This window comes from Stegodyphus dumicola, chromosome 9 (genome assembly GCF_044657685.1).
Source record: "Stegodyphus dumicola isolate Sdum_Otavi_A_Nest chromosome 9, ASM4465768v1".
NCBI lineage: Eukaryota > Metazoa > Arthropoda > Arachnida > Araneae > Eresidae > Stegodyphus > Stegodyphus dumicola.
Window position 1 is genome coordinate 45966826 of NC_140776.1, and position 20227 is coordinate 45987052.

The 20227-nt window shown below is 32.5% G+C and overlaps 1 protein-coding gene across 1 annotated transcript in view; it reads left to right on the forward strand.

Moving 5' to 3' along the window:
• The window catches only part of LOC118181258 (uncharacterized), a 320872-nt gene that overhangs the window by 222674 nt on the left and 77971 nt on the right, over positions 1 to 20227 (forward strand). The window lies entirely within an intron of this gene.

The window sequence follows — 20227 nt, forward strand, 5'->3', positions numbered from 1 at the left end:
AGTTGTTTATTAAGAGAAAATTTCAGTTCTCGAATTTTTGAGTTGAAGTGCCAAATCAGCTACCTCATCAGCGTACGCCAAAACCGTAACGTTATTAGCGAAATTGTAATGCTTATTTGCAAAGCAAATACTATCGTTGTATATTTTTTTGTTTTCAAATGGATTCTATTTTATTCATATAAAATAAAATAATGATACTCTTTAAAATGTAATAATATAATTAAGCATTACTTTTAAAAAAGAGTATCTCGTTATACGAATTCGCATCCATTAGAAGAAATCACGACTACCATAACTGAAATGAAGTCATATATTGTCATTAAAAGAAATGTTTATCTCAAATAACTAATTTAAATTCCTCTTTATATTTGGGTGATGCGAATTTTATATGAATACTTAATAGAACTGTAAGAGAAAAAATTGTAACTGAACAAAATTGAAACAAACAAACAAAATTCTAAAAAAATGAATTTAAGTCATGAAATATGGATTTCCTTAATTTAATTCTGCATTCTGAGAATTTCCCTGTCTTGCTGAATAGTTAGTATTTGTTTTGTGAATTCTTAATTAGAACGTTAAGAATGGTAACGTTAACGTTTTAATAGCTAATCAAAATTAATATAAAGCTATGTGCTTTATAGGCAAAAAATCTGTAAAAAGACATTCATCAATGAAAAGATAAAGAAATACGTACGATTGGACATAGTTTTTATTCTTGCGCTCTTTTACAATGACCATAAATAATATAAAATGTCTAAATTTAAATAATTCTTTTTATAAATAATACGGCTGTTTCAGTAACTCAGTTCCTAACAGATTTCAGTCTTCTTAAAATATTCATACTAGATATACATATTTCAAATTTTCTTAAACTAAGAGGAATAATTTTATGGAAACAAAGAATGTGCATGAAAAGGCTCTTTCCCAATATTTTATTTATTCAGAAATAAAAGCATTTATATATTTAAAGTCTACATCTGATTGAAATACATTGATCAATAATAAAGACGCCAGCTGCTTATTTAATGACGAACATTGTTAAAAGTGAAATTATTAATTGCCAAATAAGTAGGGATTTTGCACGTGTACCTTAATTTTTTCCAAAAAATGACCTGAACTTGGGTTCGGAATAGGATGAGAAAATAGCTGAAATCAGCAAATTTGTTTTACTTTTAATTAATTAGAGCATAAATAAATTTTATTAATCCGTAATTTTTCTGTCTTTATGAGAACTATATAAAACAGTAGATGTTTTAAGCAGATTCTTTTTTAATCAAGAAGTTGTATCTTATTTTAAGAAACCGAATAACTGAAAGTACACAATAATGTCTAAAGAATGAAGTGGTAACTCTCCCTTATCGAACAACCTGTGGACTTATACGGAAAATTGCAATAATAGTCACAGTAATACCGATTGATTATAAAAATAATAGCTCATCATTTACCTAATCATTAAGATGATTTTCTGCAATAAGCAAAAAAAAAAAAAAAAAAAAAAACAGTTTAAATTTAGAGAAGGAGGAATAATTTGGTTATGTTGATTCTAGTCATTGTTTTTTCACAAGAACACTTATATATTTTACATATAAAATTATATATAGTTGCTCGCATTTTAAATTATTTAGTAAATCCTATGGGAACAAAATTTTTTAAGCTTCTTTATTCCTGTAAAATATACATTCGTATGAAATGTGTGTCGTACAATACTAGATGAATGCATTTTAAAGATATCTTCTGCAAATTTTGAACAGTTCATATAATAATTATTCATATCTGACATTGTGTAAAGCCACACGGTTTTGTATATATGATTTTGGCAAAGCCTGAAGGGCTATCTGCCTAAGGGTATAGATGCCTTGGTGGAGGACCTTCTAATCGAAACTGGTTCGTATACACGTTGCACATAGGAAAAACCACGAAAACGCCCATGCATCCAGCTCGTTCGCTTAAAATCACATGTATCTTAAAATTTAAATTTTATCTTTTAATTTAATTTATAGAAGATAGGGGCGCTTTCTTGACTCAGATTTTATCTTAATTGAAAGCAATGTTATTTTTATGCATAAATTTGTATACCATAAATTAAGATATTTTTAAATAATATCTGGAAGTAACTTTATAAATGTTCTTAAAATATGAATTTCTGAAACATATCTAATATATGTTACACTTCATCTATAATGTTGAATGGGTTTTATTCCATTTTGGACTTTATCAAAAAAAAAAGGAAAAATACTTAGTCTAATTTATGTTTCTTTCTAGAGTTCTTTAGTAAAATTAGTTTCATTTTATGTCAATAAATATTTCATGCATTCTAGTTAATTTCCTTATATAAAGCGAAATTTGTAAACTTTTTACTGCCGCCCATAAAACAGAAAAATCATTTGAAAATCTGTTCTAACATATAACTGGTGTTATTTGCTAAGCGTTATGATTATGGTTTCAGAAATGCCAACAATATTTATGTTCCAAATAAAAGTAGATTTATGTTGGAGACGTTGTGAAATACAGGATACAAACTGGGATGATTTTATAAACCTGATTACGTACAATTAACAATAAGAATTCACTGATTAATTGGTAAAATATCCCTTCTGTAATTAAATATTATAGTTCGGCTTTCTCAACTATAGAACCATTCTTTCGTGAAATATATTCTAAATTTACCATAAGGTTTCACTGATTTTGAGAATTAGAAATTGGTTTTAATGATTGATAATTCTATATTGTGATAATAAATTTGTTAAATTTAAGGAAAAAATTCGAACCTTTTTTTAATTCAAGATTCAACTGTTGGAATTAGAAATATATTTTTTATGTATTTTTACATAGCTTCTTTAAAGTTTTACACGTGATTATCTGCCTGAGGAAGCCTCAAATGTCTAGAATGCCGTTCGATATCCCCTCTTAACGGACACTGGAAATTATTTTAGGTGACTCAAATGAACTTATGCCAGCATGTCGTTTTCAAAAAGGCATCTTATTGAGGGCTCTCTTGTTGAGGTATAAAAAGGCTTTCTTGTTGAGGCATAAAAATTAAGAAAAAAATGTAGTTTGTATACTGAGATATGAAAAGAAAAATATCAGAAAGTATTACATTGGAAGAGAAAGCGTCAAGTTCAATCAAAAAGGAAAGATTAAAAATCAATGAATCCTTGTAAGTTTGTAAAACTTCTTATTGGTCAACTAAGAAGTGACTTTGGAGAATCACAAATAGTTCCTTCCAGACCACCATTGCGGAATAGACTTAACAGCAAACCACATATTTCCAACGCAGGAAAAAGAAAACGGTACTGTATTGTTTCTCCTAGCAGAAAAACACAACTGCAGGATGTGAAACTAATTACTGTTGTGAAACGTATATAAATAGGACTGCAACGCATAGTACGAACTGTTTCAAAATCCATTGTACTTTAAATTTTAATATTTTTATATGAATCTGTCCTAAATCTCTACAAATAGTCCCACTAGCGTCCAGGCAGTAAAAGCCACTGAACCCTGGTAGTTCAGTACGCAGAGCAGTTCGAGCAGAGCAGTTCGAGTTCCCGCGAATGGACAATCTGGATGAGCGTTTTCATGTTCCATATATAATTTGGATACGAGCCAGCTTTCCTTAAAAAGTCCTCCACGAGGCATTTATCTCTTTCCTTGTAGTGTCAAATGGAAGAGCACTTAACAAACCCAAAAGCGTCTGCAAATCCCTATAAATCGAATAACAATACAATATATTACTTGGTCTCAAATTTCAATTTGTAATATCGGATGATTCAGGTATCTATATTTTCGCGATCAAGTGCTGTCCTGTATAATTGTAGATGCTATAATCATCTCCTTAACGCCACATATCAAGTTTGAAATTAAAATATCAGTTGCTTACCTACAGCACAAAGAAAACAGAATGAATACGTACGATAGTTTGCAATTTCTTCTTCAAAATCTGGAATAAAACATTTATCAAACTGTATCTTCAAAATCCGGAATGAAAAATTACCCGGAAAATGATTTCGACGTGTGGTTCAGTGTTATTTTTATCTAAATCAACATTCAATCTAGTTTAAAAGAGAATTTATTAGAGTACCAAAACAAATTAATTTAAGCTAGAATCTATTTAAAATCTCATCAGCAGCATTCAAGCTGTAGCAAACAAATCGAAAAGTAAGTTCTAACGTTCACACTGTTGCCACTTAGCCTTCTCTAAATCAATGTGCTTCTACTGATTTTTGCGTAGCCATTCAAAGACAGAGAAAAATATCTATTCAAACCGGAACAGAAATATTATAATTTTTAGGAATAAGAAAACAAAAACACGGAGGAATCCTGGGCCAGAAACTCTTGTTAAAGCTCTAAATTCACTAACTTTATGTTTTACGGAGGAAAAAATGTACATTTTTACTGGTATTTTTACTGGTAACTATTTTTACTGGTAATAACATTTTTACTAGTAACAGTATCAATAACAGATGTAGAAAATTCAAAATTTATATTATCTTTATCTGAATTCAAATCGCATTTAATGATTTTTGCTGCAGTAGAACACAGGAGGATTAACCCGGAAGAAAAAAAAATTTATTTTTACTGTTATTTTTTATGTAGTATACGACATTAAAAAAAGAAAGAAAAACTTTAACATTTTAACTATTAGGATTGAATCCTGATATAAACTGGAACTTCATGGCAGACTAAATCCTATTTCTTTTTAAATTACACATAAAAAGGGAAATTTCTGGAACATTGGTATTATTTTATTGATTCCGGTCTAACACCGAACAACTATTTTATTTAATCTAAGTCCAATAAAACCTTCTGCAGTAAGTTTTAATCAGAAGACACAAGCATTCAATAACCAAGAGAATCCGAAATCGGAAAAATAGCTTTGTATTTATTACGGACACAAGAAGTTAGACCAGTCTTAAGTTCAATCATAAAAAAAAAAATTATATAACGGGAAACTTAGAGAGATGTGAATATTTCATTAATAGATTTCGTACGATTTAAGATTGCCGGTTGTTTTTAAGAGAAAAGAATACATTTCGTGAAAATTCATGATAACAAAGAAAATATTTTCTTTCCGCTAACGCTAACAAGATTATAAGAAATAAAACTTTTCCCGTAGAATTTTAAACGTAAGAAGGGTTAGCTTATTTAAATATTCTCACCTCGTGAAAGAGAATAATATTTAATTCCATTCCATCCCCCGCTTTCCCTCCAAAAAAATAAGTAAACCGAAATTTAAATTCATTAACAAATATCAATTGCTTATTTAATAATGTTTCTCTTTCCAATATTACAAAATTTAAAGGTTTTTTACTTCTGTTCCTAAACTTCTCTTGCAAGGATTTTATGTGAGTTATCTGTATAACTATTACATTACATGCCTGGTGGCCCACCAGCGGCCGAGCGGTAAAGACGCTGAACACTGGTAGTTCGGTCCGAGGTTCGAATCCCGCGGACGGGCTGGCTGCATGGGCGCTTTCGTGGTTTTTCCCATGTGTAACGTGTATACGAGCCAGTTTCCCTTAGAAAGTCCTCCGCGAAGGCATCCCTCCTCTTAGGCAGATAGCCCTCGAGGCTTTGCCATAATTATACACACACATGCCTGAAAGGTTTTTCATGTATAGCGTGAAATAATTTAAAGCTTTAGTATTATGTAAGTTTTAGAAAAAGAATTTTACATCAGGAAGACATCTTCATCATTTTTTAAAAAAATATTAATACAAAAAGGTCAGATGAATATCTTCTTTAAATAAAATTTACTTTGAATATGTGAAATTATGATTAAAGATATAATATAATATATATATACATACATATATTCTTCGCAGCGCGCGCGAATTTAGTATTTAGAAATAATTTGTTGAGTATTTTTAATGTTAATCATAATTTCACATATTTACGCGGTCGCTATATCTTCAATATTAAAATCTGTGTGCGTCTGTCTGTTTGCTTGTTTGTTTATGTGTGGCATCATCTCCTCCGGAATGGCAGGGAACTGAATTTCGAAAGAGATACTCACCGAGTTCCAAAAATTCGTGGGAAGCCATTTCGACCTTGTCATCTTCGTACGAGGTTAATCAGCCGTGATATTAATAAAGAACTCTAAAAGCGCTAATTTTCGCGCTCCTTTTTCCGAGGGGCAACAGTTTCGCGCGCTGGAGTTAAAAATCTGCTTTATTTCGAAATATGTTGCCACTACTCCCTTTCAAATCGTAGAATAAGAAATTTCTAAGTTTTACAAAATATGAAATAAAAATAGCATTGCTAAACATTAAGCATATTATTATAAAAGATTATAAGGTATTTTCCCCACCTTTCTAGCGTTCTTTCGTTGTGTAGTGTTCTCTGGTTTTCGGGAAGAGTTTGAAAGATATCCGCGGCGTCTGCTCTCAAAGAAGCGGCGAGATGACAAGCCTTAGCTTAGGAATCCCATCGGTTCGCCTCCACCACTATAGAAAATTGTGTCTTATACACTTGCCATGTGGACAGCTTCAGAGACGGAGGAGTAGGCATGGGTAAAAATTTATAACCATTAGTATTGCTCCCTAACATCGCTACGAAATTTTTCAAGGTTTCAACTTCTTGGCGACCGCAGAAACCGTCATCAATTTGTTGTTGGACGGTAGAAACACTTCGTACGATTCGTCGCTCCACTGCAGAAACTTTACGTCAACTCTTCCGTCAAAGAAGACCAACTCTATTTCCAGCAGCGTCTATACTGCTCTTCCATAAGCTGAACTTTTTTCACTATTATCCAGGTAATTCCTATTTTGATTTCTTCTTGACCTGCTTCAATCTTTTTTTGAACGGCTTTTATTTCTTTCTTAATGGATTCTTGACCAAAATTCATGTCTTCTTAAACGGATTAGACGGTACCTTCTATCTTTTCTTGGAATGCAGCAAAGTCAGTCATCAATTGTCTCCATCGCTCTTGTCACAGGCATTCGATGCCACTTCTGACACCAAAGCGTGTTGCTTGCGTACGGGTCTGTAATAGATTAAATGCTCACAGATCTGATGATAAGTTAATAAAATGTTTTCTTCTCAAAAGAAACACTTCAAAGTTCTGGAATTTGCCACAGAAATTCTTGGACACGTGTTTCACAGTATCACAGGGTACAATTTGTAGTTATCGGGTATTTCTCCCGCCTTCCTAGCGCGCCTTCGTGGTGCAGTGGTTCTGCACGCTGGGCCGGTATTCCAGAGGTCCATGGTTCGATTCCCAGCGAAGGCGATTGCTTATTTTTCATTTGGCCTGCTTTTAAAAAAATACCTAATGTCTCTACAGTGGCGCCCGAACTAAAAGGCTGTTGCATGATGATTCTCCTCACCCAGGATTTGGCGATTGGGTTCCCTAAAATCCCCAATCGCCCTTTAAAAGGGGAAGTATATAAGGTATTTCTCCGCCTTTCTAGCGTGCATTCGTGGTTTAGTGGTTCTGCACGCTGGGCAGATATTTCAGAGGTGCATGGTTCGATTCCCGGCGAAGGCGATTGCTCATTTTTCATCTTGCATATTTTCCAAAAAAAAAAAAAAGAAAAAATACCTAATGTCTCTACAAGGTCATATTCTGATGTTGAAGGTAACACGTTGAAATTGCATGTTACGTCATTGTATGTCGAAACGTTTTCGTAAACGTCAGCCTTTTAAGTAAGTAGCTGCAGTTGGCAACTTTTTACTTCCTTTCCTACTTATACGAGGTAAAAAGGAAGTATTGTAATCGCAAAAAATTCGGGTATCATATTTCAACGAAAATATACATTTTGACCGCTATCGAATGCAATTTAGTGATGTTTTTGCGTGACATCTGTACGTAAGGACAGAATAAAAGACTCTTTTCTCCCCAAAAAAATAATAAAACTGATTTAAAATGAATTCTGGAGAGAATATTTCGTGGCGTCTGTACGTAGGTACGTATCTCGTATATCTCAAAAACGAGTAGCCTCAGAACGTTCAAATTTTGTATATAGGACTGCTATAACATGTAGATGTGCACCTCGTATTTTGTTTGCAATCGGCCGCACCAAAAGTATATAAACATTTGTATATATATATTCACTCTGTTACTTGGCTCAGTGAGCTCAGTTTCTTTATTCTTATATTTTTATAAATTATGTATTTTTTTTTTTTTTTTTTTGTTTTGTTTTAAAAATAATTGAATTATGTTGTTCTTATCTTCCGGTTAAGGTTTTTATGCCCTTGGTTATCCTGCATATTATAGTTGTAGAATTATCTACAATTTAAAAGTTGTTTATGTGCGGCTAAATTTGATTTTTTTACCATAGCAGCCATATTTGTTTACATTTGAAAATTTACTTTAAGAGAAGTAAAGTGGATTTGCTGCCTGTCTAGAGAAACTAAGTAACGTCTTCTTTTATTATTTCAAATTAAATTATGCTTAATCCATTCTGCAATTATCATTTAAGTTATTAAATTATCTCATATATTGACTCGGCATAGCGTCCACAACAAATTAAGTCGGTTTCCACCCCGTCAGTGTCTTTTTGCCGAGTGAGACTAAAAGTTAAATTTCAGTTTTGTGCACCGAAATATCTGCCTGCCGGTCGAATTGCTTGTTTTAGGGTATGTAATTTTAATTGTAAAAAATAATTTATAAATTGCTTAAACTGCGTTTGGTGTTTATGTTTATCTATGTCTTTCAATTTTTAATATGGACATTTTGAGTTTTTATGTATTTCTGCCTTGTTGCGAAGTGAGAACTGAATTAATTGAATCAGAAATATATCTCTCTAATGAAATTCCAGGAAATACATTTAAATGAAAGGCAGGCAAAAATGCGTATAATTTAATGTTCCGTACAAGGAAATCATGTGGTGTACACATCAGACGTTTTTGTTTCAGGTTAGGATAATTAACATGGTGTGTTACAGCCACGTTAATTCTTTTATTGACACTGTGAAAAAGTTGTTATATTACATCAAGTTTAAATCATTACGTCACACATACAAATATCAACCTGGTGTGTCAAAATGTTTTGTTTCTTGGTTTGGCAACGACAAACAAAATTATTTACGAATAGGTTGCTTCTTGGAAAGAATGAACTCATTCCATTCATATTAAAATGTTTTTATACATTTTCTTTTCAGGTGTACGTAGAACTTATAAATTTTGCTTTGACCGCCGCACGCTCATTTGGCGGGCTTGCCCACTAGTAGATATACATTATGTATACACATGATAGCGAGTGATGAAGATTAGTGCATTTAAGATGTTAACAATCACGCCGGTTTTATATTTTCTATATTTTTGAGAAGCACAACATTAATATGAATTGCACAACGTGAAAGGCGCAACCTGCGCCTCTTTTGTTGATCATATTTTGTCTTTCTAAATCTTACGATAATACAATTAATGAAAGAGTCGTCAGCGGTGGCATGATGCCAGAGCAGTAAGCAAGGCTAGGAATCAACGTGTCTAAAATGAAAGTTGAGGTCAGAGTGATTTAGTTTCAGTTCACAGTTTCCCCACTAACTGTTACAAAGTTGCGTTTCCCAAACTGAAATCATTATTCAAACTTTTATTCCAATAGGTGCCTGCACCATTACTTTTATGGATTACACCTATTACTACTAGGAATCACATGGCATGGATTAATTTTGAAATGGAAATTAAGTTTTTATTTTATCATATGTTGGATTGCTTATAGTTACATGTTTTATTTTGTTTTTTGGACTCAGTCTACTCAAAATAATAATATTCTTAATATTTCAAAAATTTGTTTATATTTTTGATGCTATAATTTTGCTGCTTAGTCTTACAGAGGTTGGTCTGACACAAGTTAGTTTAATTATTTTTCTGAGATTATAAGTTTTAAATTTCAATTTGTGTCTTTGTTGGTTCAGAAAGGGGCTTATTTATTTTCTTCCTTCATTGCACCAAGCCCCTGATGAAGATGCAGCGAAAGAAGTAAATTTCTTATTTCAATTTTGGTTGTGACATGTTTTGCTTTCTTCTTCTTGAGGTTTACTAGTGTGCTTCTGGTTTTTGATTTCTTGGTTATCTGCATGTGTCATTTTCGAATTGAATATGAGATGAATTTTAAACGCATTATTTTTTAAATTTATTTTGCGTTATATAGTATATATGATATATGAAGAAAAACATTTGTAGGTGAGGATTGGAAGCAATTAAGAGGACACAACAGTTTAAAACATTCGGATGTGTTAAGAAAACATTTTCTTTAAAATTTTGGTAAATTTGGATGTTTGAAAATATTACACATGTTTCCCCTCCTAAACGTTCATACAAATGCTCCAACAGGACTTCTAAAACTTTACGAAGATGAAAAAATATTACATAAATAACCGTCAGATATATGTTCTTTAAAGCTTTGATAAATTTTTAGCTTTAAAATTATGTTGCGTGTGTATACACGATATTTTACAACACATTAACTTAGATTGTAGGAAAACAAGCCTGTAACGTCAAATTTCATCTCCGTCAAAGTACCGTTTTTAAAACAGTTAAGCAATATTAAGTATTATATAATTGCAAATACTGCATTTCGTTCCTCTCCGAAAGGTTCGTACAAAAGCATGGGCATGACTTCAAATGCCTTACGAAGCTGAAACAATAGTATATAAATAACTGTCAGATAGTATATATGATATATGAAGAACAACATGGGGATTAGTAGCCGACGGTTAGAAGCAATTAAAAAGACATAACAATTTAAAACATCCGGATGTTCAAAAAGCCTTTGAAAGACTGTTTGATGCAATATGTTGTATGAAAAGCCTATATCTTTGCCTAATTACATTAATCATTTTTAAGTAATCACGTAAAATGATTTGGAACTATGTAATATAACTAATGTCTCAAGCTGCCTTAGATTCGTAAAAGACGACAATTATATTTTTAAAGGACTACAGTCTAAGGAAATTTAAGCTGTCATATTATGGTAATAAAGCGAAATAATAATATGTTGATAGTGTTTTAAAACAAATTTTAAATTCCATCTCTTCCAACAGCAGTTCATTGAAATATTTTATCACAAAATAACTAGATACATGGCAAGCTTTAAGTGCTTTTAAATAAAATTATTTTCTTTATTCTACTTAAAAACGCATTACAGACGGCATCTTTATTTTGGAATAACCAGTAATGTTATTGAAATTGCACGTATTTCCATTTGTTTTGGTACAATTACAAAATAAGAAGGAATAACAATAATTTTCTACCGAAAAGCGTAAATTACGTCGCATCCTCCATTAAAACTTTATTTATTTCAAACAAGACATTGTTTATTGAGAACTGTAATAACCATTTTGTCTCATGTGGAAATCGTTTTCTCAAAAGAGAATTTTAATGACGTAATGTTAATTGTTTTTCTTTCTCCTACGAGACATGTATAGACTTATAAACTTGCAAATCGCTATTATATTCTATTAAGCAGTAAGTGCTAATAACCATTAATTTTAAGATATTTCTGCTTTGGATTTAAGTAATATTAATTTGGTTGTTTCTGCTAAGTAGCCTCGTGAGCAGTGAGACTGTAAAATCTATTACGCAGCCGAGCCTTCGACATTAAATTATCGTCACAGTAAACGTAGTGAATGATATTCTCCTTTGTTAATTTAATGCATCATTCGACGGAAACTTTTCCATATGAAAGAAAGAAAAAAAAAAACAGTCATCTGAAAAAAGGACCTTCCTGGCAACAGAGATAAAAAGAGAAGATAATTATGTTAATTACACAGCATTTATAAATTGTTGACGATTCAAAAATATCTTCTGACTTCTAAAAGCAAATTATATTTAAAAATTAATTTTATTTCTATACTGGGAATTAGCGTATTCAGTTGCTTCTTTAAAATTCTTTGAAGTATGCTTAAAACTTCCAAGCTCTGAATACTTAGAAAGTGACAGAAATTTTTGCCGGCTCTTTGGAAGCAACGTCGATGAGATTTGTGACGTAAATGTTCTATCGATAGCTCAGAAGAAAAGACATTTACGAACTCCGGAATGGACTCTTTTCTTTGTGCCTGATTCTTCTTGCGAAACGTTAATTGACATTTCATTCAAAGAAGATCCATTAAATAAGTAAAGAAAAGCAATCATCTATTTTCCCTTGGCGCAGCTTTCATTTCTAATGCATAATTGACGAATATCGCTCTTTAAAATGCAATATATGCTTCTAGACTTTCTAAAGGTTAAATTCTTTGACGATAAAACTTTTGCGATAACGGTGCAAGCTTTATCACTTGTTTTCCCAATAGTCTGAAGAAATGTTTTAACATTTCGAAGACATTTTCAATATATCCGGGAAATGACGATGCTGACGCTAATAAAATTTAAGTACATCTGGTACATTCTCTAACGCCTTAAGAAGCTTCATTTAAAACGCATCATTTGCATTTAAAGTAACAAATACATTTATCTGACTTTAAAGAAATCTGTATTTTAATTCTTACGATACTCTAATGGCTTAATTAAAAAAAAATGTTAAAAATTCACATATTTATAACTCATGAACGATGTAAAACTCTGATTATCAGCAAGTTGAATAGTTTGTGTAAAGACTGTGAACAAAAATTTGCAAACAAATTTTTTAATTCAATAATAAGGGGGAAATAATATTTCTAATTTTTAGTAGACTTGTAACCACTGAACATGATATAAAACTAATAGTTTAACTTAAAATCGTTACTACGATTTATAAGTTATAGTATTTATAATTTATAGTATGATATGCTATTTGTTGTTCTTTCGTGTCTTCATATACTATTTTACCAGCATTTAAGAAAAAAATTTAAATTTCAAGTGATCTATTGAAAAGATAAATTTACAAAAAGATCTGAAATTTCTGAGAATCATGATTTGTAACATTCGTGTATATGGTGTCTCTCTTCATGAGTCATAAATTCAAAGATCGTTTCGTTTCAGGAGTCAAGGTTGGGAGAGCATTAGAATTTCAAAGCAAAACTTCAAGATTTCTTAGAACATAGAAATAACATTTATTAACGATAAACTTATATTACTTCCGCCTATAGCGGCCATGAAACATAATCAAGCATCAAATAAATATGACATGTGTCATTGTTCATGTTCAAGCGTCAAGTGATATATTTTTCATCGGCGCGCATCAAGAGCGCCACCTATCTACCAAAAAGACGGAACATACTCCGCCCCGATGAACATTGGTTCATTACAACATTATTATAAAAATCTTCAATTTTAGATTCAAACAAGTTTTCCAAAGTTCAACAGTATATCATATAAAATAAAAATGTATAATGACAAATTTAAATTGAATAACAACATTAAACTTAGCACAAAATTTTACAAATAAAACATACTTACAATCTCTAGAAGGAAAACAAAATAATGAAACTGCTAAATTACCATAATTCACAATTGTGGTCCATTCTCTGAATCTGAAACATAATTGAATTAATAATAATAATAAAGACACAAATTATGAATATGCAATTAATGGCTTTTTTTTTAGAGTCTTATTCACTCAATGGTAAGCGGGAAAGTTTATGTATAGGACGCTTCATTTCGCCCAATAAAGTTTTTAGTTTCACAACACGAACTTTTCCATCAGCACCAGGATATAGTTCAATTACTCGTCCAAGTCGCCACTTTAATGGAGGCAAATTTTCGTCCTTTATCAAGACTAAGTCATTGAGGGCTAAATTTGGTTTATCCCTCAACCATTTGGTACGCCCTTGTAATTGTGAAAGATAATCTCTAGACCAACGTTTCCAAAAGCTCTGGAAAATTTTCTGTGTCAATTTCCATCTTTCAGCAGGGGTTAGCTTATTATTTGTAAGATCAGGTTCAGGAATTGCTGTTAATGTAGTCCCAATTAGGAAATGTCCAGGTGTTAAAGGATTAAAATCTTCAGGGTCAGACGAGATGGAAACTATTCGCCTGGAATTCAAACACGCCTCGATCTGTGTAATTAAGGTGTGAAATTCTTCGTATGTCAGAACCTGGGTCCCAATAGTCCGCTTTAAGTGAATCTTCATTTGTTTCACTCCAGCCTCCCAAAGGCCTCCAAAGTGTGGGGCAGCAGGAGGATTGAAGATCCATTGAATATTTTCACCGCTCAGGTAGTTTTGAAATGCTTCCTCAGAGGAAAGTGTATCTATGTATCTTCTTATTTCTCGATCAGCCCCAACAAAGTTGGTTCCTCTATCGGAAAAGATTTTCTTGGGTTTTCCTCTGCGTGACACAAATCTTTTTAGAGATGCTACGAATGCTTCAGTTGTTAGATCACTGACCACTTCTAGGTGAATGGCCTTTGTGGTGAAGCATATGTAAAGGCAAACGTAACATTTATATCTCGTTCCTCCTCTTCCTTTCCTAGCTTTAATTAAAAAGGGGCCTGCAAAATCTAGTCCTGTATTCGAGAATGTTCTATCCGGCAATACGCGAGAAGCAGGTAGGTCGCCCATTATCTGACTGGATGTGCTTGTTCGATTTTTAAAACATTTTATACATTTCCAAATTATTTTTCTTACAATTTCTCGGCCATTAACGATCCAATATTTCTGTCGCAGAGCAGATAATGTTAATGTGGCTCCTCCGTGAAGGTTCACTTCGTGAAACTGTTTGACTATCAATTCAGTAACTTGGTGACTTTTGGGAAGAATGATTGGATACTTTGTGTTTTCTGAAAGATTCGAGTTACAGAGTCTACCACCGACTCTAAGGATTTCTTCTCTATCAAGAAAAGGATTTAATTTCAGGATTTTACTGCTGAGATTCAATTTCTTCCTTGCTTTCAAAAGTCTAATTTCTTCTCTAAATTCGGAATTTTGCATGATTTTAAAAATCAAATTGCTTGCCTTATCCAATTCTTGAACTGTTAAAAAACCCTTGAGTTTTAAAGATGTAGGTTTAATATTGTGGCAGAATCTTAAACACCATGCAGTTACGCGTTTCAATTTTTCCAGGATGAAAACCTGGATATCAATTCAAATTCAGCCTCTTGGCTAATAACAGAACATACAGTAGTTTGACGCTGTTCTACCTGTACCTCTTCCACCATAGGCTCGATCAAAGGATCAAAAGATGATGAAGGTAAAATTTTCTCTTTTAACCACACCGGTCCATTGAACCAAAGTTTATTTTCCACTAGATCAGAAGCTCTTAATCCATGTGAAACTATGTCAGCCGGATTGTCATTTCCCTTACAGTATTTCCATTGTGAAGGTGATACAACATCTTGTATTTCACGTACACGATTAGCAACAAAGGGTTTCCATTTATCAGCGGTACCCCTGATCCAGTGAAGAACAATTTTAGAGTCACTAAAACAAAATACATTATCTTCTTGGATATTAAATAATTTCCTTAAATATTTAACTATTCTTGCGGCAATAATGGCTCCCATAAGTTCTAAACGAGGCAAGGTTAATTTTTTAAGTGGGGATACGCGGCTCTTTGAAAGAACAAAAGACGTACAGCAAGAATCAGGATCACGAAAATATGCAACAGCTCCATATCCCTTGAGGCTGGCGTCACAAAAGACAAAAAGCTCTATTTTATCGAAATTTACACATTCATCATTTAATATGTATTTTCTAGGAATACACAAGTTGAGGATAACTTCAATTTCAAAGTACCAAGTTTTAAATTTTTCACTCAAATAACTGGGCAAAATTGTGTCCCAATCAATACCCAATTCCCATAACTCTTGTAATAAGAATTTTATTCTGATAACAAAGGGTGCAATGAATCCAACTGGATCATAAATTTTTGCCACAATCTGTAATACCTTTCGCTTTGTAACGTGTTTCCAGTCAACTGGTTGTAAAAGTTCTTGTACATCTAATTTCAATGTGTCCTCATCCAAATCCCAAATTATTCCCAACACCTTTAACGTTTTCTTATCCAGATTATCTTCCTTATTAATTAAACCAATATCTTGCCAATGATTTTTTAAAGATACGGAATTTGATTCAAATTTTCTTAAGTTCATACCAGCGTCTTGAAGAATTTTAACTGAATCAGTTGATAATGAGAAAACTTCTTCAACGGAGTCTGCTCCATGGATAAGGTCATCAACATATAGGGACTTATTTAACATGTCAACAGCTTTGCTATATTTCTTTTCATAACCCTTAATATGATGTTTGATAGTGGCGGACAAAATAAACGGACTTGTTGTCATTCCAAACGGCACTCGGCACATTCGGAAAACCTTAAAGCCTAAACTAGTCACTATCGTCGTAAGAATGATCAAACCACAAGAACCTTAAAAAATTTCTATCTTCACTATCAATTTGAATTTGGTGAAAAGCCTTCTCTATGTCTGCACAAAATGCAACTTTATGTACGCGAAATTTTAAAATTATATCCAACAAGTTAGGATTTAAATTAGGGCCTGATATCAAACATTCATTTAACGATTTAGCTCCTTCAGACTTAGAAAAGGCATCATAAACTATTCTCATTCTTGTTGTTACTTTTCCTTCACGTATAACGGGCCTATGAGGCATATAATAACAGTTAGGTTCATTTTCAACAAACTTACATTGTTCAACAATCCCCCTTTCAACTTGTTCTCTAATTATATTATCATATTCATTATATAGGAAATCATTTCCCTTTAATTTATGCTTAAGTCCTAGAAATCGTTGTTTAGCAACGAAAAAATTATCAGCGAGTTGTGATTTATTGTCCTTCCAAAAGAGTTTTGTTTCGTATCTGCCATTATTAAATTTTAAACTGTCGTTAAAATGCTTAATAGTATCCAAATCAGTTTCCGAAAATGTTTTGTTTTCATTTTCAATTCCTATCGAATCCAATTTCCAAAATGACTGCAAATCAAATGTGTTTCTTTAACGGCAGATAAAAACAACGCATTAATTCGAGTATTATTATTTTTTACTTTACCCATCACTGTGTATCCAAATATGGTCGGTACTATAAACAAACCATCATTTATCATTGAATTACTTCCTGTTTGTATATACCAGAAATGTTCCGCGCCAAGCAGAATATTTATGTTCTCATTAACGGGACTTGTATCCGAAAGTTCCAAGCCCTTTTTAGTCATAAATTCTTTAATGTTTTGACATGTTGATGGCGCCTGGAAGTTTATTGATGATATTAATTCTATCCCGATAGCTTCTACAACAAGGCAGCGATCATCGTTTTTATTTTTTATTTTTAGACTATATACATCAAATTCTTGCGAGTTACCGCGCTGATTTCCAAACAAATAAATTGTTAGAAATTCTTTTCTAATGACTTGCAATTCTAAATCGCGCGCTAACTTGTGGGTGATGAAGTTTCGTTCACTACCTGAATCAATTAATAATCTTACGATTCTCGATTTATTTTTGCTTTGAGCAATAACAGAACATGTCTGTAAAAGCACACTATTTTCAGATTTTAGAGTGTTACAGTGGGAAGTAGATACTAAAGTTTTATTTTGCGTATCTGCGGAGTTAACATCTCCCATTTCTTTCGATTTCAAACGGCAGAAAAGTTTATTATGATTTTTGTCGTTACAATTTTCGCATGGTTGTATTTTTGAATGACAAAACGACCGCAAATGTGATCTCAGAAAGCATCTGTAACAGCGACCTTCATGTTTTAATTTCTTTCGTTTTTGTTCGTCGGAAAATTTCAAACATCCGGCAGATATATGTTTGTTTGATTTGCAGAATATGCAAAACATTTTTACCGATGTGTTAAAAGCAGAAGCTTGTGATTTGACTTTATAATTTTTGAACCCTTGTTTAGGATTAACCCCTGTGTATTTATTACCTTTTGAGCTATTAATCAAAATACTTGCTTCTCGGCATTCAGTTTCTATTTTAATGAACTCTATTAATTCGCTTACTTCTATATTTTTGTTAGATGTTCTTTTTCTATGGAATTCAAGAGCTAAATCATCAGGTAACAATTTAAGAATTATTGGGTTCAATAACTGTCCGTATGAACCGCAAGTAACATCTAAACTACTTAAATTTCTAACACAGATTTTTAACTGATCATAGAGCTTTCTTAACTCAAAAACATTTGAAGAACTTTTAACTGGTTCTAACTGTAACAACATCTGCATGAATTTTGATATAATAACATCTTTACGACCAAACCTCTCTTCTAAACTTTTAATGCATAGATCATAATTTTCTTCAGATAAAGCATAACCAGAAACACAATTATATGCTGAACCAGATAATAAACTTTTCAAATATGTAAACTTATCTATTTTAGATAAACTTGGATTAGAATGAATAGCATTATCATACGAATTAAAGAATTCGAGCCATTTACTGGGATCACCAGCAAATTTTTCAATGTTTAATTTAGGTAACTTTACTGAAGCACTACTTGTAACAACATTATTACCATTCAGAGTACTACTAATACTATTACTAGCTGCAATTATACTTCTTTCAACAACTTCATTACTGTTAATTTTCTTTACTTTACTAATAATCTTAGCTTTAAACGTTATAATTTTTTCATCATACTCTTCACATACAAGTAGTTCGTTATCATATTCTTTTTCATCAATTATGAGAGCATCGATCTTTGAGTCAAGAGTTTTAAGTTTCTCATGGTATTCAATTAACAATTCATATGATGAATTTAGATCTTCTACATGTTCTTTACTTAATGCTTCCGATAATAATTTCTCAAGTTTATTTAGAAGTGTAGTAACTTTACTACGTACAATAGCACGTTTCTTTTTCTCTTTTGCTAAATCATCCATCATGCTTCGTTTTCAAAGATCGATACTAAGAACAAATGAATCAAATTTCTTACCTTTCAAAAGGTAATTCCCCTTGTCGCGGGTTTCAGACACCAGAAAAATTATGTGGTGTTGTCTCTCTTCATGAGTCATAAATTCAAAGATCGTTTCGTTTCAGGAGTCAAGGTTGGGAGAGCATTAGAATTTCAAAGCAAAACTTCAAGATTTCTTAGAACATAGAAATAACATTTATTAACGATAAACTTATATTACTTCCGCCTATAGCGGCCATGAAACATAATCAAGCATCAAATAAATATGACATGCGTCATTGTTCATGTTCAAGCGTCAAGTGATATATTTTTCATCGGCGCGCATCAAGAGCGCCACCTATCTACCAAAAAGACGGAACAATTCGAAATTCACTGAAATTTATTTTAATTAAAATAAATGGTATGCAGCGTTAAATTGATTCTGAAAACATCCTGTTTCTTAGTTTCTTTCCATTTCAAAGTGACTATATATAAATACGAGGGCTATCCAGAAAGTAGATTACGTTTTGGAATAAAAAAATAAACAAAGTATAGGAAACAAATTTTATTATATACAGATGAAAGCCACACTCAAATACTACTTTTCTACATAGTCACCATACAAATTAAGGCATTTATCGATGTACGAGCTTGGAAATTCCTTCGTCGAAAAATTCGGCCGCCTGCGCCTTCAACCACTTCGTTACCTCTTCTTGCCTTCCATCTTGCACAAAACTTGTGGTAACCAAGCTTTTCGCTGATGATTTCGTGCAACAAACTTCGCGAAATTTGTGGAAAACTCAAAGAAAGTTCCGTTATTGTGAAATTTCGATTTTCACGGACTTTAGCATCGACTTTTTCGAGAAGTTCGGCGGTCACTATGCTGGGTCTCCCACTTCGATCTTCGTCGTGAACATAGGTTCGGCCATTTTGAAATCTTATGACCCACTGACGCACTCCACCTTCAGTGATAATGTTGTCCCCATACACTTCACGAAGCTGCCGATAGATTTCTATCGGTTTACAGTTTTTTGCAGTCAGAAACCTTATTACTGAGCGCAGCTCGCGGGATTTTCAATTAACGCAGACATTTCAAACCGTCACAGTATCTGAACGGAGCACAGCACGAACCTCTCACTAGCACGGCTAGATGCAGACTGAGCTGCGCAACGCTCTGACCCCAAGATGGCCGCGCTAGCCCCGCCCCTAGAGGACACAGACGGAAACGTAATCTACTTCCTGGATGGCCCTCGTATATATTATTATAGATATTTAGTGAATAAGCTGTTCTTACTAAGTTGAAGACATTAATACTAATATTTACCATTTAATGTAAGGGAATTTCCACTTTCAAAAACAAACATGGACGATACCGTTGTTACATAGTGTATTTAATATATGAATATTCTTTACTATATATTCCAAATGGCCATAGATGAATAATTTTTTCATTAAATATAATTGCTAAAAACAACTTTTTTTGCTCTTAGGGCATTGAACTTAATTATTTTTTTCT